Here is a 25,732-nt window from a genome sequence, read left to right as displayed (position 1 = left end):
AGGATTCACATTAGAACCACCTGGGGAGCTGTTAAAACTCTCCATGCCCACCCCAAACCAGTGACAACAGGGCACGGAAGCCTCAGGGGTACTTAATGCTTGCTTCCCAGTGATTTCACCTCGCAGCCAAGAGCTGGAATCGGTGTCTTACAAGTGGTGTGGTTTTGCCTCTTAGAAATACTCCAGTATTCTTTTGCACATTTTAATTCCTGGCGCCAACACACACTGATGGTGGGGTGTATTCTACCACAGTGCACAAGCATTCAGGGCTTCAAGGTCTCCATTGCTGGAGTGGCATACTAGGTCTCTAGGTAAGTGTGCCCTGTCAATTCAGCCTTCAAATCAGTACATCAAGTTGGAAGAAATTTCTCCAGGTGTGCAATGAATTGTTTTTTTCTTTTAATTTTTTTAAGTTGTAAATGAACACAATATTTTTATTTTGTTTATTTTTTTATTTTTTTAATTTATTTTTTAGTTTTCCGTGGACACAGTGTCTTTATTTTATTTTTATGTGGTGCTGAGAATCGAAACCAGCGCCCCGCACATGCCATGCGAGCAGCTTGAGCCACATCCCTACCCCTATTTTGTTTATTTTTATGCGGTGCTGAGGATGGAACCCAGTGCCTCACATGTGCTAGGCAAGCATTCTACCACTGAGCTACAGCCCCGGACCCTGAATTGGTTTTTTTATGGTGCAACTTTGGTGACAAGCTTTTGGCATTTGAGTGACATTTATAAGCATTAGATGTGAGATAGTAATTACCTGGGAATCCTTGTCTTCCACTGATCAAAACAGAGTAACAGTGTCTACCTTAAACCTAAAATCATATGAGAAGATCAGTGGGGGATTGCCCTTAAATTCTGGGCTTGCAGTCCTGTCATAGTATTTAATTGTATGTGTTTCTGTGTGGTGTTGGGGATGGAACCCAGGGCTTCATGTATGGTAGGCAAGCACTCCACCACTGAGCTACACCCTCAGCCCAGATAATTATCTTTTTACTGGTGGCAGCATGAATGTGGTTCTTCTGCAGAGCAAATCCTCCCCAACTGTAAGGGATTGGGGTGTCAGGCTTGTTTAAATAAGTGGCAGCTGGACTCATTGAGAAAACACTCATGACATTTTTGACTGTACTGAGTATACCTTTCAGCACCTCATCTTTTTGAGAAGTTGTTCAGGAGGCCATTCACCTAGAACCACTTGGTTTTCTCCACTTCTGTTCATTCTGCTCCAAGGTTAAAGCTTGAACAGACCCTTCTCTGAATGTCCCTTTTGCCATTAGGCACAACTCTGTCCTCCTGCCTGCTGGTGTCAACTCTGAAAAATTTACTTTTGTGGGACTCTGTGTGTGTGTACACATGCATGTGTACCAGGTCTTCACCTGCTAATAGTGTCCCTTCTAACAGGTTCGGTGTGAAGGCTCAGATATCAAATCTCAGGCTTTCAATTCCAGAGCTACTGAACAAGCACATCAGCTTTGCTTGCTTGTGGTCTAGAGTGCCTTGAATTTTTGATTACATCATGTATCTCTTTTTGGTTAACCTTGTCCTGGTCTTGAATAAATTACTTCTCAATACCTTGTTATAATCAAAATTATTTTTAAAAATATTTTTTTGTAGTTGTAGATGGACAGAATGCTTTTATTTATTTATTTTTATGTGGTGCTAAGGATCAAACCCAGTGCCTCACACATGCTTTGCCACTGAGCTACAGCCCCAACCCCAAATTATTTTCATAGTTTTGAAAAAGGATACATAGTAACTGTGATGAGTGCGTTTATGAATTAAATAGATGATCTCCCCACACCCATACCCACTCCTGGCTTTTTTTTTTAAAGCATTCTCCTTTTTTTAACCTTTATTTTATTTATTTATTTTTTAAGAGAGAGAATTTTTTTTAAGAGAGGAGAGAGAGAATTTTTTTTAATATTTATTTTTTAGTTTTCGGTGGACACAACATCTTTATTTTATTTTTATGTGGTGCTGAGGATCGAACCCAGCACCCTGCGCATGCCAGGTGAGCACTCTACTGCTTGAGCCACATCCCCAGCCCCTATTTATTTTTATGTGGTGCTGAGGATTGAGCCCAGTGTCTCGCATGTGCTAGGCAAGCGCTCTACCACTAAGCCACAACCCCAGCCCCATTCCTGTCTTCTTGATCTCTATCCTCACAGCTTTTTTTTTTTTTTTTAAATATTTGTTTTTTAGTTGTAGTTGGGCACAATACCTTTATTTTATTTATTTATTTTTAGGTGATGCAGCATATAAAATGGAGTGACAGTGTCTACCTTAAACCTAAAAGCATATGAGAAGATAAGTGGGGGCTTGCCCTCAAATTCCGGGCATGCAGTCCTGTCATAGTAGTTTAATTGTGTGTGTTTCTACATGGGGTTGGGGATGGAACAGTCGAACCCAGGACCTTGCACGTGCTAGGCAAGCACTCCACCACTGAGCCACAACCCTAGCTCCATCCTCACAGCTTTTTGATATTTCCACCAAAAAGATATAAATCTGCCACTTTGGCTGTTGTATAAAATCCTTAAACTGGGGTTTTAGCATTTGGGTTGCTTCTACCTAGAGGTTCCAGTTTGGTAACCTCTAGCCATATGTGGCTCTTTACATTTAAATTAGTTGAAATGCAATAAAATAGAATAGTTCTTTAGTTAGACTAGTCCCATTTTAAGTGTTTCATAGGCATAGGTGGTTACTGTGTGGAACAGCAAAGAGGTAATGTATTCCTCGTTGCCAAGGTACCCTTAGAAAATGTTTTTCTAGAAAAAGGAGGGGAGGGCAACTATTGAGCCATCCCAGGTGTGTTTTGAAGGGTCATAGAAGTGACACTTAAGCACTTCTTATCTCCTGTTCTCATAGCAAGTCAAGGCTGAGTTTGATTGTATCTTTCCATCTCCTTGTTCTGTCATATGTGGTTCAGTCTGGGATTGATTGAATGAGCTGAAGAACGTCACAGGCACCTAAGCAAGAACAAGTGGACACTGTTGGGGAAGAAAACTACCCAGCACCTTTTAAAAATCGTGGCAGTATGTGTGTGTGTGTGTGTGTGTGTGTGTGTGTGTGTATAAATATATAACAAAATTTACCAATTTAACTGTTTTTAAAGTGTGTGTTTCAGTGGCACACTTAAAATGTTATGCAATCTTACTATTTTAAGACTTTATTTTTCAGCCAGGCTTGGTGGTGCACGCCTGTAATCCCAGCAGCTCAGAATGCTGAGGCAGGAGGATTGTGAGTTCAAAACCAGCCTTAGCAATTCAGTGAGGCCCTAAGCAACTTAGCAAGACCCTGTCTCAAATATTTGATAATATTTAGATAAATAAATAAAATAAATAAATAAATAAATAAATAAATTAGATGAATGAATAAAAGGGCTGGGATGTGGCTCAGTGGTTAAACATCCCTGGGTTCAATCCCTGGTACCAAAAAAAAAAAAAAAAGAAAAAGAAAAAAGAAAAAAGAAAAAAGAAACAAAACAAAACAAAGAAGGAACACTCTGAGGCTCACAGTAAAATTGAGAGGAAAGTACAGAAATTTCCCATGGCCTCCTGCATTGCTCTGCTACCCACAATGAGCTCCTCCACTCTCAGCATCCTCCAACACAGTAGTACACGTACACTGACAGGTCATTATCACTCCAAGTCTTTAGATTATACTCTTGGTGTTGTATGTTCTGTATGTTTGGACAAATGTGTAAACATATGTATATGCCATTATCATATCATGGAGAGTATGAGAAAATCCTCTTATGCATATTGAACAATTTGGGTTTTATCATCTCAGATTGAAACTCTGTACCCATTAAATAATAACTCCCTATTATTCAGTTTCCCCCAACCCCTAGTAACCACTATTTTACTTTGTTTTTATGAATTTTTGCCTGCTTTAGATACTGCATATAAGTGGAATCATAGAATATTTGTTATTTTGTGACTGACTTATCTCACTTAACATAATGTCTTCAGGGTTCCCCCATATTTCAGTTTGTAGAAATTTTTTTTAAAGAGAGGGGGAGATAGAGAGAGAGAGAGAAATTTTTTTTAATATTTATTTTTTAGTTTTCGGCGGACACAACATCTTTGTATGTGGTGCTGAGGATCGAACCCAGGCCGCACGCATGCCAGGCGAGCGTGCTACTGCTTGAGCCACATCTCCAGCCCCAGTTTGTAGAATTGTTCTTAGAATTTAGTTCCTTTTTTGAGCTGGGGTTGTAGCTCAGTGGTAGAGCGCTCGCCTAGCATGCGTGGGGCCCTGGGTTAGATCCTCAGCACCACATAAAAATAAAATAAAGGTATTGTGTCCAACTACAACTAAAACAAAATATTTTAAAAAAGAATTTAGTTCCTTTTTAAGGCTAAATAATAATGTCACTGTATATATACACATTGTTTATCCATCAATGAGCATTTGGGTTGCTTCTACCTTTGATTATTGTGGATAATGCTGCTTTGAATATGGGTTGTACATTTATCTGTTTGAATCCCTAGTTTGGTTTCTTTTGGTTATATACTCACAAGTGGAGTTGCTAGGGCATATGATAATTCTGTTTAATTTTTTTGAGGAGCATCCCATTTACTTTTAGCAGAGCTGGTGGCCATCTCTTTGTGTCCTTAGCTCCTAGAAAGATCATATTTGATTGGATTAATCTAGCATCTATCATCCATTGCAAAAAGGAGTCCTGAAAACTGTAAAACCTGTCGATTCAATTGTCAATTCCCTGGTTATTTCCAGTATTACAGAACAAAGGATGTCCCTCTTTTCCTAAGACAAACTGCTTCAGGATATGACTTTGGTTTGCCTATCTTGTCATTTTACTAGAATCCCTAGTTATGACCTCAGCTCGTGCAGTGTGTTTGGTATGTATTTTCCAGAGCAGCCTTCAATGCTTGTGAACATAAGACTGAGACATCCTGCAGTGAGGAACCCTATGTGATTTGGTTTCATACTTTCCAGCCATTTTGACCATGGAGACTAGTTCCCCTGGATGCTATAATTGAATATATTTATTATAGTAGCACATGTTGAAATGAGCTCTGAACTGGTAGAATTCAATTTATTATCTCCTGGGAGTCCACCAAGTTATTGATGTAGCTTTACTCTCCAGTTAGTTTGGTGGTTAATGTCCAATCTAAGTGAGGGCCTCCACCTAGATACTAATTGGAAGCCTCCTTAAGTTAGCTATTAACTACTCAAATGACAAGAACAGCCTTGTCCATAACTGCCTGAGGCACAAGTAATCTTCCATACCTATTGGGTCTGACTTTGCCTCACTTCTTTCCTCTTGGAACCTCATTTATTTAAAAATTATTTTTATTATTTTTAGTACTGGAGATGTAACCCAGGGGTGCTTTACTGCTGAGCTACATCCCCAGTCCTTTGTTTTATTTTATTATTTAAAAAAATTTTTGAGACACGGTCTCACTAAGTTGCTTAGGGCCTTGCTGAATTTCTGAGGTTGGCCTCAAACTTGCAGTCCTCCTGCTTCATCCTCCGAGTCATTGGGATTATAGGCATGTACCACTGTGCCCAGCAGAACCTCATTATAAATGCCACTTTCTTGACCCCAGGGACTTGCTTCTGATTTTTTTCTTCAATTATGCTTACAGTGATTTTTGTTGTTATTTGTTGGTACAGGAGATTGAACCCAGGGGCACTTAACCACTGAACCACATCCTCAGCCCTTTTTATTCTTCATTTTGAGACAGGGTCTCACTAACTTGCTTAGGACCTTGCTAAGTTGCTGAGGCTGGCTTTGAACTTGTGATCCTCCTGCCTCAGCCTCCCAGGCCACTAGGATTACAGGTGTGTACCACAGTGCCTGACTTTACAGTGATTTTTTAAAAAGTTGTGAAGTATTACTGTTTATAATGTAATGCTTGCATTTTTTAAACATAGATAAAAACCAAGACTAGGACTTTAATCTGCACATTAATCATTTGACTTTCCTCTATGCTGATACCGCCCCCCCCTTTTTTTTTTTTTTGATTCTGGCTGGCTTGTATAGAATCAGGGGATAAAAATTGTGGTGGACACGTTCTATGGTCATGTATATCTATCTAAAAAGAATAAATTAAAAAAAGAAATTGTGGAGAGAGCTGGGTGGCTGCCACTTATTTGTGCTGCTAAAGTGACCATTACATTCCCTACCTAGGGAGATGTACCACTACTTCTGACCAATGGAATGTAAGTAGAAGTGGTGTTTGTCACTTTTTGGCCAAAGTGTTGCTGCATGTAGTAGGCCTCCCCAAATTCTCCCATCCTTTTTCATGGTCTGCATGGTGACCTTGGAGGCTTCATGTAGAAGACAGTGGTGGCACAAGATGGAAGGTGCTTAAATCCTTGGGTCACCTTTTGAAGGACAGCAGTTGCAACAGGAACATCCATTTTGGATTTTACATAAACAAGAGAGAAACTTTTTGTCTGTCAGTGTACTAAAACATAGATTATTTGTTATAGTGATAAGGTTGTGAAAATCCAGCCTAACTGCTAGAAAATTGTCTGCCAAGACATACTTTGTCAAGAGAGAGCCATGGATCATCTCATGTCATGGATCCTTACTGTTGTAGTAGCGCCTCCATATGGGCTAAGAAAATACAAATGATATGCTTGAGGCATTAGGTTAATAACAGCCATGTGAGGGGAGGCATTTTATTTCCTTTCACAGTTTCATCAGTTTTGGAGGCTGGGTAAAAATTTCTTTTTTTATATTAAATGATTCTGTAGTGACTGTTGGTTTTTAATCCAATAGTGATATTGGCTTTCTATAAAAATAGACATGTTGCCAGGCATGGTGGTGCACACCAGCTCAGGAAGCTGAGGCAGGAGGATGATAAGCTCAAAGCCAACTTCAGCAATTTAGTAAGGTCCTAAGCGACTTAGTGAGACCCTGTCTCAAAATAAGAAGAACAAAAAGGTCTGGGGATGTGGCTCAGTGGTTGAGTGTCCCTGGGTTCAATGCTTAGGACCAAAAAGAAAAAAAAAAAGAAAGAAAAAGAAAACCCAGGAGTTAGTCTTGACTCTATCATTGCTCATTGCTAAATCTGGTTTATTATTTCCAAACTGATTCTCAAATCTGCCCATTTCCCTTTGTGCCCTACTACCATCATCTGTCATCTAGGTTACTACCAACAGCTTTTTAACTGGTCTCTCAAAGCTGGGCTAGTCTTTTTGGGGATGGGAGGTGGGATACCAGGGATTGAACTCAGGGGGACTTAACCACTGAGCAACATCCCCAGCCTTTTTTATACTTGGAGACAGGGTCTCACTGAGTTGCTTAGGGCCTCGCTAAATTGTTGAAGCTGGCTTTGAACTCACGATCTTCCTGCCTCAGCCTCTGAGCAGCTGGGATTACAGGTGTGCACCACCACACCTGGATCCTAGCCCTTTTAAAAAAATTTGAGATAGGGTCTCGCTAAGTTTCTTAGGCTGGTTTTGAACTTGCAATCCTCCTGCCTCAGTTTCCTAAGTGGCTGGGATTACAGGCATGTGCCACAGCACCCAGCCCTGGGCCAGTCTTGGTATATTCAAATCCATGTTGTCTGCCTAGAAGCCACTGTAGCTAAGCCCCCCTCATTTACCCTGCAGTCTTCCTCTGGCCAGTAGCTATTCAGCATTCACAGTTGAGTTCTTCAGGAAACCTTCTCAGACTCCTCTACTCCTCCCTGCTAGCTTTTGCATGCTGAGGGGTTCTTTCCTAGCAGATAAGACAATTGCAATTAAATGTTTACTGATTTAATGATTGATCTTCTGCCAGAGAGCAAACTCTTCAATGGAACAGATGCAGTTTTCTTGATCCTGGGACTTTCTATCCTTTTTTTTTTTAAGAGAGAGTGAGAGAGAGAGAGAGAGGAGAGAATTTTAATATTTATTTATTTTCTTAGTTCTCGGCGGACACAACATCTCTTTTTGTTGGTATGTGGTGCTGCTGAGGATCGAACCCGGGCTGCACGCATGCTAGGTGAGCGCGCTACGGCTTGAGCCACATCCCCAGCCCCCCCCCTTTTTTTTTGTACCAGGGATTGAACCCTGAGGTGCTTAACCACTGAACCACATTCCCAGCCCTTTTTATATTTTATTTTTTAAACAGGGTCTTGCTTAGTTGCTTAGGGCCTTACTAAGTTGCTGAGGCTGGTGTTGAACTTGGGATCCTCCACTCTTAACCTCCAGGGTGGCTAGGATTATAGGCATGTCACCATACTTTGCTTATCCTTCGGCTTTTAGTGGATTCAGATGACACTTGATTTCTCCTTTTGAGATGAAGCCAAACTTATTGGATGCCCTTAAAAGAAATTCAGAATAGAGTTTCTGTTGGTAACCTTGTTGAAAATGGTGGCCAGGACATAGGCATTCTGCACTTATGCCTTTATTAAGAAATAAAGTATGTCATAATGCTGTTTCTGATTCTGAACCTTCCTCAGTAGTACATGTCTGATAGAAGAGACTAACAGAACTTACTGGACACACCGGAATGAAACACTGGCTTCATGTGTATGCTGCACATGCTGGTTCTTTATCTTTTTGTCCACATTTTTTATACTGTGTTATTTTCTATGATATGATTATGGTTTTACTTTAAACAAATATAATGGGAATTATAACTCAGAAGCTTTCTTGCTCTCTTCCTCCCTGCTTCAAAAAGTGACCTGGTACACAGCAATAATTTCACTCCCAGGGACCAGGCTGCAAGATCCCCTATCCAGACCTCAGAGCTATGTTCTGCCAGACCTGAGTACTGGCTGGACCACAGGGGTCGGGAGGGGTGGGGGGGTGCTTCCTTTCCATGCCACTGCTACTCCCACATTAAGCTGGGAACTTTCCTCAACTTTTAGTCACGTGGGCCAACTTTGATGAAAGAAGCATTTTACTTGCAGCATTTAGTTGATTCATTGCCGATCACCTTGAGCACATTTTAGAACTGACATTTGTGGGCTGGCCCGCTACTTTATTAGCTATTATTTGTTACTAGGGCAAAAAATGTTTTCTTTTCAGTGGTCAGCTGGCATAGTTTTGGAATATAAGCCATAAGCTTTTTAAATTATTATTTAAAAGCCTTCTACATATCAGGTTTGGAGATGGGTGGTATTCAACTCTTAGTCAAATAATAGCTGGCATAGGACTGAACTTCTACAGAGTAGCCTGGAAAAATTCATGTTTCTCAATACTTTGTGCAGATTTTGAGCTATTGGGTGTGGCAGAACTTGGCAGGAATGCCTGATTGTTGTTGGGGTTTGGTTGTTGATGGTTGTGAGTTGGGGGGTGGTTGCACAGCAGAATGGAGTGGTGGGCCTTGGCAGGAAGCAGCGCTCATTTGGAAATCAGGGTCTGCAGGAGGGCAGCCCAGGGGCCAGGCAGAATTGAAGGGGAGGGAAAGAGAAGGTGGTGAGAAGTAGGAGCATTTGATGTAGATAAGTTTTTCCCTCTTAAATGTTTTATTTATTATGGAAAATTTCAAGCATGTATATTACCCAGCTTCAGCAATTATTAACATTCTGTTATTCTTTTCTCTTCCTCTACCCATTCACCACCCCTACTTGACTATTATACTTAAGTGTTTTAATGCAAAATGTATATACATTGAAATACACATCTCATCTGACTTTGAAAAATGATTAACCATTTGTAACCCAAACCCCATAACAATACAGAACATTTCTATCTTCCCAGAAAGTTCCCTCATGTCCCCTCTGATGCATTCCTTCCTTTACCCCCATTGTTGTTGACCTCAAGAAATGATTCATCTATCACTATAGATTAGATCAGCCTTTTCTAGAGTTTATATAACTAGATTCACACAGTGTGTATTCACAAAGTGTGCCTGGCTTTATTTGCTCAGTATGATGTTTTTGAGATTCATCCATATTACCGCAGGTATCATAGTTTGAGTTTTTTAAAATGTGAAGTACTATTCCATTGTAATAATATACCACAATTGGTTTCAGCATTCTCCTATTTGATGGACATTGGGGTTGCTTCTAGTTTGGAGCTAATACAAATAAAACCGCTAGGAACATTTATGTGTAGGTCTTTTTGTGGACTAATATTTTTTATTTCTCTTGAGTAAATACCTAGGAGTAGAATGGCTAGATCAAAGTATAGGTATATATAGGAAACTCTGTCCCTTTGTCTAAAGTGGTTGTACCATTTTATATTCCTAGCACCCATGTGTGACAGTTCCAGTGGCTTTACATCCTCACCAACATTTTGTATTATTGATCTGTTCAATTTTGGCCTTTCCAGTAAAGGAGGTAGAGATTTCTCATTATGGTTTTAATTGCCTTTCCCTGATGATTAATGATGTTGAGCACCTTTCCATGCACTTTTTTGACATGCAGATGTCTTCCTTTGTGAGGTGTCCGCTTGAGTCACCTACCCATCTAATTGGGTTTTCATCTTATTATTGAATTATGAATTCTTTATATTTCTAGATTTAAATGCTTTGTCAAAAGTATATTTTGTGAGCATTTGCTCCCAGACTGTGGCTTGCTTATTTATATACTCAGTGGTGACTTTTGATGAGCAGAAGTTTTTATTTTTGATGTAGTCTAATTTAGCATATTAATCTTTCATGATTGCATACTCTATCTGTCTTATGAAACCTCCCAGGTGATGGCTGTGCAAATAGTCTTCTGTGTACTTCTGAAAGCTTTATAGTTTTATCTTTTACATTTACATCTGTGATTCCTCTCAAATGAAGTTTGACACTGGAGACTTTGATAAACCAAGCCTGAAACCTTGCTTCAAACATATTGGGAGACAAGGCTTGGCCAGGATGAGCTTTCAAGGCACTTGGATTCCAGATCGTAGGACCACAGCTACCTCCTTTTCATCTCATCATCCCAAAAAGTTCTGGAGGCTCAGGTTGCCCTTTAGGCCAATGGCCCATCTGCCTTTTGGAGAAAAAACTTCCAAAACAAAACAACACATGTACTATCATTGTGTCCCACTGGCTCTGATAATACAAGTGGTACACGTCAAAGGACATTGGTATTAGGCACCAGAGTTTGAATTTCTACCCTATCCTTTATCATTTATTGACTGGATGACCTGGATAACTTAATCTGAGTCTCATTTTTAAAATCTCCTATGTAGTGAATTAAGCTCAATGTCTTGAACTTGGTTAGTGCTCCATAAATGCTTGTTATCCTTACACCCTTACCTTCTGCCCCCATCAATAAGTGTACCAGAGCTTCAGTTTATAGAATGAAAGATGCTTTGGGCAATAAAGATTAAAGGCTCAGCGGGCATGGTTGCACATACCTGTAATCTCAGCTCCGGAGGCTAAAGCAGGAGGATTCAAGTTCAAAGCAGCCTCAACAACATAGTGAAACCCTGTCTCAAAAAAAAAAAAAAAAAGATTCAGGGCTTGAATCCCTTGGACAGATGGCCCGTCATCAGGAAGTTGTGTCATATTATATTCCTGCAGTTTGTAAGAAAAGTTTAGAGGTTGGAGATTACATCCTAACTCCATTCTTTGTCCTGTGCTAAAGAATGGAGGTGAGGAAAAAGCATAAAACCCTACTTTGAATACGCCTCTTAATTTATCTTTCTATCGAGGTATATATATATGTGTGTGTGTGTATGTATGTATATATATATATATATATACATACATACATACACACACACACATATATGTATATAGTCTTGAGTGTACTTCTGAGTTTTCACTTACTGAATACATTGCATACCTAGCACCCAGATCAAGAAAGTGGATGCCAACAGCATCCCAGCATGTGATTGTTGCCCTTTTCTAGCCTTACCCCTGGCTAAGAGCAACCACTATACTGATTTTACAGCAGCATGGGTTAGTTTTGCCTGTTTCTATACTTTCTATTAATGAAATAATAGAGTTTGTACCATTTTAGTGTTTGGATCCTTTCATTCACTTATGTTTGTGGGATATCTCTATAATATCAATATAACAATAATTTGTTCAGTGTCATTCTGTATAGCATTGTGTAAGAGGATGCCACAATTTGTTTCTTTTGTAAATGAACATTAGAGTTGGTCCCAGTTTGAGACTTATAAATGGTGCTTCTATGAATATTCTAGTACTTGGTTCTTATTGGTTTTGACAGCTTTATTGAGATGTAGTCCAGTCATCTAAAGTATATAGTTCCATGGGTTTTAATATATTCAGAGTTCTGTAATCATTACCACTATCTAACTTATTATTATCCCCAAACAATAACCCATTCATGCAGGAACTACCTGGAGTCTCACAGAACTGTATTAATCCCTTTCAAGGGCAGCAGCTACAATGACCTAACCACCTTATACTAAGGTGCCCCCCTTAAAGGTTTCACTACCTCATCACCACTGCACTGGAGAGCAGTCCTCCAGCATATGAACCTTTTGGGGGCCACATGCCAACTGTATCTAAACCATAGCAGATGCTTAATTGGCCTCCAATGTATCCCATCAAATATTTTGTTATGAGCTTGCAGCAAAGACAAATTTTGATGTTTAGAATGATTCTTAGATTGGCATTGGATTTCACAAGGCTAAAGCTTCAAAACTTGTTGGATGAGTTTGTTAAAATGTGTTTTATGTCTTAAGAATGAGACTCCTGTATCCAAAAGTGCTTCTGCTTTCTCAGAAGTAAATAATTACTGCAAAGTCTCTGGTTATTGAGGCATGCTTGATGCAAATCATAAATTTTGCACATTCACTGTCAAATGACCACCTAAGAAAAAGGAAATTGGTATGTGAAAAAAAATTAAGAAAACTTGAAGGGGTAAGGACAACAACTGATGGCCCCATATCCCATATCATGAGTCACCACCACTACCTGAACTCAGTTCCCCCCACAGTTGGTGGGGACAGACATCAATGAGGAAACACAGGACACAGAAGAGGTGAAATCAGCATTCATGCAAATGTCTTGATTGGTTTATGATGATCTTTAAGGAGCAGTTGGTTTTATTAAGAATAAAAGGGTATTGTTGGAGAAGTAAATGTAAAAGCAAGCCATGAGTCTTCTGGTGTTGACTGATGTTCGTTTTAATGAGTCAGAGAACAACTTAAAGCAAAGTCCCTTTTCTTTTTTTTTTTTTCAAGGACTCTTTTCTACAATTTTGTCACTATGAAAGAAAAACTCAGTGGTACATTTTTCATGGTTTGCAGTGTGTGGTAGCACTACATCAAACTCTGCTGGGCTCTAAAATTGCATGTAGCTCAAAGGTGAGATAAAGAAGAGGTGGAAAGAAGAGCTTGTTATCTGCTGGTCAGAAAAGGTTTATAAGAAACTTGTCTCAAAAATTTGCCAAAGACATTTTTTTTGCTTTTGCACAGAAAATAAAACAATTAAAAGCATGAGGAGAGATCCTACTGAATGGGATCTACAGATCTTTGCCATCTACTCCTCAGATAGGGGATTAATAACTAGAATATTTAAAGAACTCAAAAAACTTAACACCCCCCCCAAATAATTTGATTAATAAATGGGCAATATAACTACAGAGAGACTTTCTCTCCTCAAAAGAAGAAATAAATATACATGGCCAATAAATATATTAAAAATGTTCAACATCTCTAGCAATCAGGGAAATGCAAATCAAAACTATACTGAGATTTCATCTCACTCCAATCAGAATGGCAGTGATCAAGATAGTGTTGGTGAGAATGTGGAGAAAAAGGTACATTTAATATGTTTTGATGAGACTGCAAATCAGTACAACCACTCTGGAAAGCAGTAAGGAGATTCCTCAAAAATCTAAGAATGGAACTACCATATGACCCCGCTATCCCACTTTTCAGTATATATTCAAAAGATCTAATATTGGCATACTGCCACATCAATGTTTATAGCAGTGCAGTTCACAATAACCAAGCTATGTAACCAGCCAGGTGCCCATCAACAAGCAAATGGATAAAGAAATTGTGGTATATATACACAATGGAGTTTTTATTATTTATCATTTTTATGAATTATGCATAACCAATATTTTGTATAACCATAATTCATTAAAAATTTGCCTAAGAAATGCATGGCAAAGTGATCCTGTTATAAAATGGTTGAAGAAACCTGAGAACAAGTCTTTGGGTGATGAAGATGAAAATTTGAGGTGTTGTGTTCAAAGGCTGCTGGGGAACCAAAGTTGGATCTGGGAGGTGTGAAAACATGGATAATATTGCTGTCATTTAAAGCAATGAACGCAACCTAGCCTGCAGTATAATGCAGCTCATTTTTTTCTGCATTGTTGGGTGAAAGACAAACGTGTTTGTGTGAAAGATAAAGCACCTGAAATCATACAATACTGTGTTTTACAATTATTTCACTGGGAGTGGTTTGAAATTAAGAGCCCACTAAGTCCATTTACCTCAATGAGTAAATATAGTTTGCTTATATATGCCATGTCTCTTTTGGAAAACCTAGTGGTGGATACATGTTGATCACACCTATATAGCTACAAAAATGATTTATATTGGTCATTCTTATAAGAAAAAATAGATACTTGGAAGCAAAAGATGGACCAGATATAGTTTTCTGGTGTCCCCACTCTTCCCCTCCCTCCTCCTAGTTAAACATCAATAGTCAAAGCAACTATTACCCATCTATTGTGACACTAGGTAAGGATTTGCTGACCTCTTAACACTGAATTGGTAGGTTGACACATTTTCACAAGATTAGAAGATGAGATTTAAATGATAAAAAAATTCCAGACCACTGTTAAATTAGTGTCTTAGAAATTCTAAACCATGATAGAGCATTCTTTCAATTGGCCTAACTTGAAAGAGTGTTAGCAATGAACAGTAATGGATAATGTCAGATCTTTTTTGGTACTGGGGATTGAACCCAGGGGTGCTTAACCCACTGAGCCATATCCCCAACTCTTTTTCTATTTTATTTTATTTCATTGTTATTATAATTTTGGTTTGTTTCTGGGGATTAAACTCAGGGCCACTTGACCACTGAGCCACATCCTCAGTCCTATTTTGTATTTTATTTAGAGACGGGGTCTCACTGAGTAGCTTAGCACCTCACTTTTTGCTGAGGCTGGCGTTGAATTTGTGATCATCCTGCTTCAGCCACCCAAGCCACTGGGATTATAGGCATTTGCCACCATGCCTGAATCTATTTTATTTTGACATGGGGTCTTGTTGAGTTGTTGAGGGCCTTGCTGAGTTGCTGAGACAGGCCTCAAACTTGTGGTCCTCCTCCCAAGTCATGATAAAGTCAGATCTAAATTATGGTAGGAGTTAGTCAATATATCTTCTGTCCAGTAAATTTGAGCTTTTTTAAAAGGGAGTTTTCAGATGTCCAATGTTGCAATTAAATCCAATCAGATTTTTTAGAAGTGTCTTTAGTAGGAAACTTATTCTAAACCCCAGCTATTTACATTTAGACAAAACCAGTCTTATTTATATTCTTTATTTATTTTAGTCTGCTGGGAGGAAGATCGTCTTATGGGTAAGCTGGAGTATATTTAAAGATTGGCATGAACCAGTATGATTACAGAACTTCTCTGGTAAATCATTCACTAGTGACTATTGTATCATTTTGTTGACTAATGCTTTACTACAGAAATCCAATACTTATAAACCACACTAAAAATTAGTCTTATAAAATATGTAACAAAAATTATGTTCAAGATGGTGTTCAAAATATTTTTTGTTGATTTTTTTGTTTTTTTGTTTTTGCATGGTGCTGGGGTTTGAATCCAGAGACTCATGCATGCTAGGCAAGTGAGTTGAGCTAACCCCAAGCCCCCCAAATTTGAATGAACTAAAAGCCCATATATATTTGATCTTATTTTATATTAGCATGTTTTGACATGATTATAATTGATAAATTGAGGGGTGCTTCAATGTAAAATTTAAATGCTTTCCAGCTAAAGTGTACTTTTTACTGGACTTGGCTTTTTGTAGTCCCCCATGGTATATCACTTTTTAAAGTGTGTTAAACCTTGGTAGATAGGGATGTGTTCATGCCTGCCTCATGATCAAGGAAGCTGGGTTATACTATGCAGGCTTCTTTGCCAAGGCTGGCCTATATCACTGGGAACTAACTGGAAAGTAATGACTACTAGGAACATAGGGTATATTTGGGAATGAATATCTGAATTTTATCTCTTCCTTTTAATCTATGATCTTTTGCCTAGTATTTAGCCTGATATATCCATTGTCTTCCTCCTCAGTGGCTTGATTTTAGAAAGTGAGTCAGGATAGCAGTAAGTCTTATCCATGCACTGGGGAGAATAGGACTTGGGGTCAGGAAAGTGAATTTGAGTCCTGTCCTAGCTGAGTGAACTTGAGCAAGTCTGTTAACCAGTTTGCATTTAATTTGCCCACCTGCAAAATGAAGCCAGTATTTGCCCTGCCTGCCTCTCAGTGAGGTGCTTTTGAAATTCACCTGAGGTGTTTGGAAGGATTTAGTAAATGACAGACCATGTGACCATTGTGATCATTAAAGCTTTGAATGAATTGGTAGTCTCTTTAGGAAAACAAACCTGGAGGCTTTATATATGATTAAAAAAATTCAGACCACTGTTAAATTAGTGTCTTAGAAATTCTAAAAGCAAGCCAGTTGAATATTGTCTCGATATAAATTGCTTAAAATAGGGCTTGGTTTATGGCTCAGCGGTAGAGCGCTTGCCTAGCACAGGTGAGGCCCTGGGTTTGATCCCCAACACCACATAAAAATAAATACATTGTGTCCAACTACAACTAAAAAAATTAAATAAAAATAAGTAAGTAAGTAAATAAATAAATTGCTTAAAATCAATTCATGCTAGTAGCCTGTGTGACAAATGTCAAGCAAAAAAATTGTGTTAAATTTGAGACAGTTTTCCTACTGAACATGAATTGTTCTGACTTTTTATTTTAAGTAGCAGCATTGACCTATTTTAATTGGCACTGGTAAGTCACTACCTCTGGAGTGGAGACATAGAAGAACTTCTGGAGGTAGTAAGGTCCTAGAAGTACAGGTCTGGAGGTACTACAGGTCCCAGTATAGAATGTTGAGAAGGCATAAAGAGGAAGGTTTTTTGTGTTGCCAGATAAAAACTTAATTTACTTGGCAAAAAGCTACTCCACCAAGCTCCAGACTGCCTATAAGTCTATGGGAGTTGGAGGCTGCTGTCCTGCGACCCTGCACTCTGCCCTTCCCTATCACTTTCTTTTGTTTCCTCTCCTTTATTAACTAAAGATAGCAATCATTGTGGCCTTGGAATTGGTATCTTATGTTGCCACTTTTAAAATAGCATCAGTATGAAATTCTTCATTTTTAATTTTGAGTAGGTAATGGAGTCCAGGGAACAATCATATAGGCAGAATGTCTAATTTACTCAGCTACAGTGTTATTTTTGACTCTGAGCAAACCTCTGTGGGGAGCAGAATTATCCATTTGAGATAAGTTAGCCGAGCTGTCTTGTCAAGTGTTTCCTCAGCATATGCATTTGTCCTATCATTAGCAACAACCTCTAAAGGGTGAATTTGAATGTGATTGTCTCCTGTTTAAAACTTCTCTTGATTATTTAAAAAATAGTTTTGGGTGAGGCATGGATACTATGACTATTTTATTCTCTGAGTTCTCATATTGTAGCAATGCATCCTAAAATATTTGGGAATAAAAGGATATGGTAACTGGTATTTGCTTCAAAATAATATGGAAGGGGGTGATATGGATAGCACTGGAGTTATAACAGAGCTTATCATGAGATGATAATTGTTGAGGGTGAGGGACTCTTATGTGGGTTTCCTACTCTTCTGTCAACTTTTATATATATTTGTAGTTCTCCATTAAAAAAAAAAAAAAAAAACCTACCATTGTTTTCCACTGCCTCAAGGTAGAGTCCTGCCCTCTTAACATGCTTGGAAGGCCCCTTTGCCAGTTGGTACTTGCTAGTCCAGATTCATCTCCTAAGGTGTTCTGGCCAGGAAATTAACATTCACAACCTAACTTGTCTCTGACCTTTTGCACTTGCTGGTCTTCCTACAGCATTCTTTCCTTCCCTTTCCATTCCTCCATTCTGCCCTCATTTACCTTCCTAACTCTTATAGATCCTCTGGCCACAGACAGCATCACTTCCTCCAGACTTTCTCTGACTGCTCTCCATGCTTGAGTGGTTAGGCACCCTCCTGGGAGTTCCTCTCTCCCAGTTTCCTTCACTTTAGCCCCCTTCACAGTAGCTCTGTGTGCACTTCCTTCTAGTTCCCTGCATAGTACTGTACTTTTTTTTTTTTTTAAGAAAAGGATTATGCCCCATTCACACTTCTATCCTTGATACCCAGCACAATGCCTGGTATATAGTAGGCAATCCATATATAATAAAGAATAAAAGTGTCAATTGGTGACACTTGGCCTCAAGTCTCCCAGTGTCTCTGCAGAACCTGTGGAGCCTGGTGCTGATGTGGTTTCTACCTACCTTCTTTTTTTTAATATTTTTTTTCAGTTGTAGTTGGACACAATACCTTTATTTTATTTATTCATTTCTTTTCTTTTAAAGAGAGAAATAGAGAGAGAGAATTTTTTTAATATTTATTTTTTTTTTAGTTTTCGGTGGACACAACATCTTTGTTTGTATGTGGTGCTGAGGATTGAACCTGGGCTGCACGCATGCTAGGCAAGCGTGCTACCGCTTGAGCCACATCCCCAGCCCTTATTTATTCATTTCTATGTGGTGCTGAGGATCCAACCCTGGGCCTTGCATGTGCTAGGCGAGCGCTCCACCACTGAGCCACAACCCCAGCCCTCTCCCTACCTTCTTGTTTCCTCACACTCATACACTTGACACCCACAACTCACCTCTATTCCATTTCATCAGAATTTTCATTGACTTGCTGTAAGTCACAGTAATGTGAGCAGAAGTTTGGACATTATATTTCTGTATCTCTAGTGCACATAGTGGGGAACCTCCCATGAAATTTGGAGCTCTTTCATCATCTCAAAAAATTACAAATTTTGAAATGGTGTCTAATACTACTAAGCAAATTTAAATGTTTGTGATTGATACAATAATTTGCTCCTTTTTGAATAAGTTTTCATGACAGGACACAACTTTAGGAGACATTTTATATTGTCAAGTTGATGATGGATATGTGAATGAGGAGCTATGGCACAGAAATGTTTATTGTAGCATCTGGACATAGAAAAATAAAAATGAATAAAATCTCCAGATAGGATGAATAAAAAATTGTGATCTAATTGTGATTCAATGGAAAGCTGTATAGAAGTGAAACTGAAGGAACTGGAGCTAGATGAACAAGTTGGTTGAATCACATCAAAAAGTAGCAAGTCAGGGCTGGGAGTGTAGCTCAGTGGATACAGTACTCACCTACCACACATGAGGCCCTGGGTTCAATCCTCAGCACCCCACACACACAGAAAATACACCTATCCTGAAACACATTAAACCTTTAAAAAGATTGCTTTAAAAAAATAGCAAGTCAAGAGGTTGAGGTTGTGGCTCAGAGGTAAAGCACTCACCTCACATGTGCAAGGCCCTGGGTTTGATCCTCAGCACCACATAAAAATAAATTAAAAAAAAGTATTGTGTCCAACTACAAATAAAAAATAAATAAATAGCAAGTGAAAGAAAATACAAAAGGTACTATTTATATAAAATTCAAAGACATATAAAGATGAACAACATATTATTTAGGAGTTCATAAATAGAATATGCCTATACATGTCTTTACATACTGTCTTAGCCTGTTCAGACTGCTATAACTGAATACCATAGCCTGAATGGCCTATAAACAACAGAATTTTACTTCTCATAATTCTGGAGGCTGGGAAGTCTAAGATCAAGGTACCATCAAATCCACTGTCTGATGAGAGCCCACTTGCTGGTTCATAGCCTGGATCTTCTCACTGTGTTCTCACATGGCAGAATGGACAAGTCAACTCTCTGGGGCCTCTTATAGGAACATTAAACCTATTCATGAGAGTTCTTCCCAAAGGCACCATCTCCAAATATTATCACATTGGGGATTAGATTACCACACACAAATTTAGAGGGGGACACAAACACATGTGCAGGGAAATGATAAATCCAGAAATGAGGATAGAGATCTCCTCTGGGCAAGAGGGAGGAGATGTGATCAGGGAAGTGTATATGTAATGACTTGGGCTTACCTGGGTTTTCATTTCATTATACAATATGCTTCATAAATAGGCAAACTATATTTGATATATATTTCATAAGAATGACATTAAAGATAAATTCATTAGCTGATTTTGAGACTATATTCCTATCACTTTAAAAAAGGAAGAGGGTTTTTGTTGTTTTTTTTAAAAATTCTTACTTCTTTTCTTCCACAGTTCATGGGATAAGTGAAATCAAATCATTCCCCAACTCTACCTAAAAGGTTAATGGTAGAAATACAAATTGCCATGGCTCCCTGTTAGTTATCAGTAACAAGTAGATTAAGTAGACAGATCATCTGTCCTCTCACTCCCATCCCTCTCTTGTTCATTTCAGATGTTGCTTTTGTAGACATGAGTGACTTCTCCAGACAGCCTTCCCTCTTCTACCATCTTGGAGTCCGTGAAAGCTTTGATATGGCCAATAATGTGATCCTGTACCATGATACCGATGCCGACACAGCACTGTCACTGAAGGTAAAGAACATCGTTCACCTTCCTCTGAGTTCATCATTTTGGAAAAGCAGAATTTTATGTCAAGCTGAAATGTAACATAGCACAGGAATTATATGTGAGAAAAGTAATAAAAATTGCTTTTGCAATACCTTTTTTCCTACCACTGGTTCTACCTCACACTTATAAATTTCTGGCGGCTCTGTGAGCATCGTTGCTACATTATGCTTTTGCAGGCAACCTGAGCACTTCCAGACTCATTAGAGAAAAAGCAAAAAATATTCACTTCCATTGACACAAACATACTACTCTGAATCCCTTTGTGGACAATTTGATCCAAACTTACATGTTATAAAAATTAGTTCTTGACTTGGATAATGACAGGGATATATTTAACAGTTACCAAAATAAGCAGAAAATTTTACCATAGATATAATCGACATTTAATTTGTTATTATACTCTAATCTGAAAACATAGAAAAACAGAAAATAAGTGTATTCCTATACATTTCAGTAATATTGAGAATTTCTGAAATGTATTTTGGCAAGATTGAAACAAACATTTTTTGATAATATAGAACATTTAAAAAATATCTTTATTTATTATTTACGTGGTGCTGAGGATCGAACCCAGTGCCTCACACATGCAAGGCGGGTGCTTTACCACTGAGCTACAGTCCCAGCCCATATAGAACATTTTTAAATGCTTATATTTTCAAAATATAAATGTCTGATGTGCGTTATTCTAAAATTCTGCTAATATTGTTGAATATCTTAGAAAATCCTGCTTTATGTTAAATCATTTAAAAATTAATAGTTTTACAGCACTGTTTCCCAACCTTGATTACACTTTAGAATTACCCAGAGAGCTTGTAAATATCCCAGGAGCCAGGCCACACCCCAAACAATCACGTCACAATCTCTGGGGTGTGCTGCACAGGCATGGGACTTTTTTAAACCTCCCAAATGTGCAATCAGGTATGAGAACTAGTGGGTTTAGAGATTGGTCTTTATAGACATCCTTTTTAAGTGTCCAACTCCCTCAGTACTGTAACAAGACAATTTTATGCCATACTTGGGCTGTGTGTGTGTGTGTGTGTGTGTGTGTGTGTGTGTGTATGTGTATGTGTTTCTTGTTATTTAATATTAACCAAATTTTTCTGGGTTCTATATTGGTTTGAGATTATTTCCTGATAGAAACACCACCTGCTTCTGTTGTATAATCTGTATTATGTGTTAAACCTCACATGCATTTTATGTAGATAGGTGCTCTGTAGTTATAGCACATAGTGTATTTGAAGAAGTCATTTGTATGACAGTGAAAAAAAAGAAACTTATCAGTGTGCTTTATGTTGTAGAATAGTTTCTACAGTTTAGAAACATATTTAAAGTCTATAAGCCAACCTAAATAACTTTAGAGATTTAGATATTAACTGCTGCTTTTACTGATTTTTCACTGTGCTTAGAAGTATTTAGAATACTTAGAATTTAGAAAATATGAAAGTATGTAGATTATTAATCTATACTTTGATGGGAAACATGAAATTTTAACATTTTTTTCCTAATTCAATACATTTTTCCTCAGCTGTGCTTTAGAAAAGCCCTCTGGAAAGTTCTATGATCTAGATAATTTTAAAATTATTTTACAGGGCTAGAGATTGAAAATTTTTGATTTTTAATGAATCAGACAAATATTTCCTACAATGGAAATGGGTAGTTAGTCATTCCAGAGGAAGCAATCTGAACTTCTTATCAAAAATAGAAATCTTGGGCTAGGGATGTGGCTCAGTGGCACAGTGCTTGCCTAGCATGTGTGAGGCCCTGGGTTTGACTCCCATCGATGAAAAGAAAGATTCTCTGATTATATAAAACTTGTTTTACAGGGCAGATATTTAATTATGTTTTCTCTTGCAGAAATGTTGGTTTCTAGCATATAAATAAATGATATATACTCAAGGTCTGCATAACCATCCTGTTGTTAAGTGGCTAAAATGGACATGAATTTGAACCTGCCTAGACAGTTCTAATAGGGTGTCAGGAATACTTCCAGTAGTACTCTTTCTGTAGGAAGGGTGACCATGGTGTTTCTGCAGCCTTTGCATTGATCTATTCAAACCCCAGGATGGCACAGTGTTTCCCAAGTGCTTTCTTACTGTCACTGTCATTCTTCTCTGGGAAGGTGGGATGCAGAGCACTCGGTGCCCCAAATATGAGTCTCAAAATATCTTTTTGGGGGGTTAGAGCTTTAGCTAAGTGGCAGAGCATTTGCCTAGCACATGTGAGGCACTGGGTTGGATCCTTAGCACTACACAAAAATAAACAAATAAAATAAAGACATGTTGTTCACCTACAACTACAAAAAGTAAAATAAATCTTTTGGACAAAAGTATTGTCACTGATATGGGAAAACCATCATAAGCAGAAATGCCCTCCAGTACTTCCAAAGCTAAACAATTATGGTTAGTTTTCCATAGAATGTGAATTTTTTGATTATCAGAGGTTCATTTCTATTTGAAGCTTTCAGATGGTGGGGGTTCAAATGATTAATTCTTGTTTTAAGGTGGGCACTATATGATGTGGGGAACATTGACTAATGCTTATGAAAATTAACTGTTTAGAAAAACTATGTTCATCTTTTGTTTTTCTTTTCAGGATATGGTAACTCAAAAAAACACAGTAAGTATTACATTTTCAAATTTTTAGCCTCAAAAGTGTAAATTTTTTAAAAATATAATTTTTTAGTTGTAGATATACACAATACCTTTATTTTATTTGTTCATTTTTATGTGGTGCTGAGGATCAAACCCATTGCCTCACACATGCCAGGTGAGTGCTCTGCCACTGAGCTACAACCTCAGCCCATAAGTATAAATTTATAAAATATTTGCCTGAAAATATCACAGGTAGCAAGGTGATTTCTAATCACATGTTTGTTGTTTCTAAGGAGTACAGTTGGAAACCCTCTATCCCTCAATCCACCAGTTAGCTTAGGCCCCACTTGGCTCTTTGAAAGTGTGGGACAGGAGGCAAGGTCAGACAAGAGTATATTCTTTATTACTTCATAGGGCTTTGAGCTTGGAACCACCTAGGTATATCCTGAGCTGGACCTGCACTCCCATGGACCACCAAGAGTCTTTTTACTGGAGTCAATACCTCCCATACTTCCTTACCAAAGTCGCCCTGATGATGAAGGAACATGAACTTATACCCCAGTTAACAAGGGGATCAAGCCTGAATTTCCCTGCTACAAGCTGAAAAGAAGTGGGATGAAATTCTACTTCATTCTGCTCCTTCCTATTCCTTTATTATGTACTGAAGTTTCCTGATTCAGCTTATAAGTTCTTGTGATTACCTAGTCTTATTGCCATGTTGGTTTAGATAGTATAATGAAACTAGAAACTACCATCCTAAAAAAATATTTGAATAAGATTATGTCCTCAGAAATTGTGCCAGGGTTATCCTATACCATTGTATGTACCCCAAGCTTCCTATTCCCCTAGATCTGTGGTGGTGTAATTTGAGAATCCATGACCTAGACTCTAGACAGGGCCTTGGTCCCTTTCCTTTGGATCTCAACATCCCTCTTACTAGCACTTCTACAAGGGAAGGGTCTCTCAGTACTTTTCCTATTCTAGTTGGAGTTCCTAGAGTGACCCAAGAAAAGGACACAGGAGGCGAAGCTCTCCCCAGGTTGCCCTCTGCAGGGGAGTAGGAGCTTTGCATGACTTTACCCCTCACAAAAGGCCCCTAGCAGGGGAGGGGGGGGCTCCCCAGTACTCCACCTAACAAAAATACCCACCTAAGGGGGAAACTTGGACCCTCCTTCCCCACCAGAGGATGAAATTCTAGAAACAAAGCAAGTGAGTTAGTTCAATTAGCATTGGAATGTGGATTTATAAGCTGGTTTGTAAAATAAGGCAAGAGGTTCTGGTTTCAAGTTCCTCTTGGAAAAGAACAGGACAATGTGTCATTTTGTTTTGTCCCACTGTCCTATTCTTTCCAGATCTTGATTTTTCATTTTACCTCCTTCATGGAGAAATGGGGGAACAATCAAAGGAGATTGGGCTTGAGGCCCAGGAGGTGTAGTTGGAGTCGCATCCAACTTAAGTCACATTGGGCAGTTGTTCTACCCTTGTCTGGATCATATCAGTAAAATGAGAAATGTTGACCTCTGTCCTTTTGTTTGTGGATGCCTTCCAGTATTCAACATCTGTGGTTCCATATTTATTGCACAAGCAAAAAGTTGTAACTTGGATTTAATGCAAGAAATGCCTATGAAACACTATTCCTTAAAACAAAATGAGCTACATGAAGGCAAGAAGCTATCTTTTTTCATTTCTTACTGTTGGGTGTATATATACTTCTATCTATCTGGATTTTCTTTTGTACTGAGTATTGAACCCAGAAGTGCTTAAACACTGAGCCACATCCCCAGCCCTTTTTTGTATTTTGTTTAGAGAGGGTCTTGCTGAGTTGCTTAGGGCCTTGCTAAATTGCTGATGCTGGCTTTGAACTCACAATCCTCCTGCATCAACCTCCTGAGTCACTGGGATTATAGGTGTCCGCCACCATGGCTGGCCTGCACTTTGAAATATTTTTGTCTTCTAAAAGACTTAGTGTTATAATAAATGTTAAGTAGTGTTATAATTCTAGTGTTACAATACTATGTAGTGAATTCAGTTATAATTCCACTATGTATTCTCCTTCTGGCAAATACTCCCTTCTGAAATACCCAGGAATTCCTTTAATATTGATAGTAATTCTAAGCACACTTTGGCACCATTCTTCCTAGGTGTTTTGATTGTTTGTTAGGAATTAATTTATTCTACAGGATTTGACAACTAACGTCTCTAAATTACATTAGAATTCAGTGCCCAATATTGGTTATCATGCTTGGAAGGTGTGAAAAATTACAGCATTCAAAAGAATTTTATTTTATTTTTATTTTTTAAAAATATTTTTAATTGGGGGGATGGGGTTGTAGCTCAGTGGTGTAGAGTATTTGCCTAGCACACGTGAGGTGCGCTGGATTTGATCATCACCACCACATAAAATAAATAGATGTCTACAGCTAAAAAATTTTTAAAAAATATTTTTAATTGGCACATAGTAATTGTATGCTTTTATGGGTACAGTGTGACATTTCAATACATGTATACAATATGTATGAACAGATCAGGG

The sequence above is a fragment of the Ictidomys tridecemlineatus genome, unplaced genomic scaffold, assembly GCF_052094955.1.
Source record: "Ictidomys tridecemlineatus isolate mIctTri1 unplaced genomic scaffold, mIctTri1.hap1 Scaffold_46, whole genome shotgun sequence".
NCBI classification, from domain to species: Eukaryota; Metazoa; Chordata; class Mammalia; order Rodentia; family Sciuridae; genus Ictidomys; species Ictidomys tridecemlineatus.
The sequence above is the reverse complement of the archived record's forward strand: the minus strand, read 5'-3'. Positions refer to the sequence as shown.